The 2,857-nt window shown below is 41.0% G+C and overlaps 1 pseudogene; it reads left to right on the top strand.

The window, feature by feature from the left end:
• Positions 1-822: 822 nt before the first annotated feature.
• Positions 823-2,428, top strand: LOC128064571 (heterogeneous nuclear ribonucleoprotein A1-like; annotated as a pseudogene).
• Positions 2,429-2,857: the final 429 nt, after the last annotated feature.

The raw sequence follows: 2,857 nt of genomic DNA, 5'->3' as shown, positions 1-2,857 counted from the left end.
ATATAAAATATAGGGCTAAATGTATTGCTAGTTGGACAAGAAAAAGTGCTCAACGATGATAATTATTAGGGAAATGCAAAACAAATCACATGGAGCTATCACCTCAGACAGGTCAGAATGGCTATCATCAAAAAGACTACAAATAATAATTGCTGGAGAGGGTGTGGAAAAAAGGGAACCCTCCTATACTGTTGGTGGAAATGTAAATTCGTACAGCCAATATGGAGAATAGTATACGGGCTCCTCAAAATACTAAAAATATAGCCACCATATGATCCAGTGATTCCTCTCCCAGGCATGTATTCAGAACAGATGAAAACTCTAATTCAGGGAATTCCCTGGCAGTCCAGTGGTTAGGACTCCATGCTTCCACTGCATGGGGCATGGTTTCCATCCCTGGTTGGAAAACTAAAATCCTGCAAGCCATGTGGTTTGCCACCCCCCCAGAAAAGACTAATTAAAAAAGATACATGCACCCAGTAGTCATAGTAGCACTATTTACAATAGTCAAAACATGAATGTAACCTAAGTATCCATTGATAAATAAATGCAGAAGAAGATGAGGTACATATATACAATAGAATATTACCCAAAAAAGAGAATGAAATAATGTCATTTGCAGCAAAATGGGTGAGCCTAGAGATTATCATACTAAGTGGAAATAAGAGCAAGACAAATATTATATATCACTTACTTGTGAAATCAAAAAAATAATACAAATGAAGTTGTTTATAAAACAGAAACAGACTCACAGACATAGAAAACAAACTTAAGGTTACCAAAAGGGGAGGGAGAGAGATACGTTCGTGAGGTTACTCCTTTCTGCCCGTGGACGCCCGCCGAGAAAGCATCGTTGAAGTCTTCCCCGCCTCCACTGCCGTCATGTCTAAATCAGAGTCTCCCAAAGAGCCCGAACAGCTGCGGAAGCTCTTCATCGGAGGATCGAGCTTTGAAACAACCGATGAGAGTCTGAGGAGCCATTTTGAGCAATGGGGAAGCTCACAGACTGTGTGGTAATGAGGGATCCAAACACCAAGCGCTCCAGAGGCTTCGGGTTTGTCACATACGCCACGGTGGAGGAGGTGGATGCGGCCATGAATGCAAGGCCACACAAGGTGGACGGAAGAGTTGTGGAACCAAAGAGGGCCGTCTCAAGAGAAGATTCCCAAAGACCTGGTGCCCACTTAACTGTGAAAAAGATTTTTGTTGGTGGCATTAAAGAAGACACTGAAGAACATCACCTGAGAGATTATTTTGAACAGTATGGGAAAATTGAAGTAATTGAAATCATGACTGACCGAGGCAGTGGCAAAAAGAGAGGCTTTGCTTTTGTAACCTTTGATGACCATGACTCCGTAGACAAGATCGTCATTCAGAAATACCACACTGTGAATGGCCACAACTGTGAAGTGAGAAAAGCCCTGTCTGTCTAAGCAAGAGATGGCTAGTGCTTCATCCAGCCAGAGAGGTCGAAGTGGTTCTGGAAACTTTGGTGGCGGTCGTGGAGGTGGTTTTGGTGGGAATGACAACTTTGGTCGTGGAGGAAACTTCAGTGGTCGAGGTGGCTTTGGTGGCAGCCGCGGTGGTGGCGGATATGGTGGCAGTGGGGATGGATATAATGGATTTGGTAATGACGGAAGCAATTTTGGAGGTGGCAGAAGCTACAATGATTTTGGCAATTACAACAATCAATCTTCAAATTTTGGACCCATGAAAGGAGGAAACTTTGGAGGAAGAAGTTCTGGCCCCTATGGTGGTGGAGGCCAATACTTTGCCAAACCACGAAACCAAGGTGCCTATGGTGGCTCCAGCAGCAGCAGTAGCTATGGCAGTGGCAGAAGGTTTTAATTACTGCCAGGAAACAAAGCTTAGCAGGAGAGGAGAGCCAGAGAAGTGACAGGGAAGCTACAGGTTACAACAGATTTGTGAACTCAGCCAAGCACAGTGGTGGCAGGGCCTAGCTGCTACAAAGAAGACATGTTTTAGACAATACTCATGTGTATGGGCAAAAAACTCGAGGACTGTACTTGTGACTAATTGTATAACAGGTTATTTTAGTTTCTGTTCTGTGGAAAGTGTAAAGCATTCCAACAAAGGGTTTTAATGTAGATTTTTTTTTTTTGCACCCATGCTGTTGATTGCTAAATGTAATAGTCTGATCATGACGCTGAATAAATGTCATTTTTTTTTTTTTAATGTGCTGTGTAAAGTTAGTCTACTCTGAAGCCATTTTGGTAAACTTCCCCAACAGTGTGAAGTTAGAATTCCTTCAGGGTGATGCCAGGTTCATTTGAAATTTATTTACAAACCTGCTTGGTGGAGAAGCTGTTGTCTTCAGAACCTTGGTGTAGTTGAACTGACAGTTACTGTGTTGTGACCTGGAGTTCACCATTAAAAGGGTCACCCATGCAAAGTCATGGAGTTTTTTTTATTTTTTTTTTGGTTATTAATGATTGTTGGCACATCCTCTGCAATATATCTAAATTGAATTATGGTACCAGATAAAGTTATAGATGGGAATGAAGCTTGTGTATCATCCATTATCATGTGTAATCAATAAAAGATTTAATACCCTCTTGAAAAAAAAAAAAGGGGAGGGAGGAAGGGATAAACTGGGAGTATGGGGTTAACAGATATACCACAATATATACAAAATAGATGAACAACAAGGATTTATTTACTGTATTGCGCAGTGAGTTATAGTCAATATCTTGTAATAACCTATAATGGAAAATAATCTGAAAAAAATAACTAATTCACTTAGCTATATACCTGAAACTAACACAATATTGTAAACCAGCTATACTTCAGTTTTTAAAAATTTATTACCAGTTGGGATTGAGTTGGCTCCCAAGGG

The sequence above is a fragment of the Budorcas taxicolor genome, chromosome 19 (assembly GCF_023091745.1).
Source record: "Budorcas taxicolor isolate Tak-1 chromosome 19, Takin1.1, whole genome shotgun sequence".
NCBI lineage: Eukaryota > Metazoa > Chordata > Mammalia > Artiodactyla > Bovidae > Budorcas > Budorcas taxicolor.
This window is presented reverse-complemented; position numbering and strand designations above follow the sequence as displayed.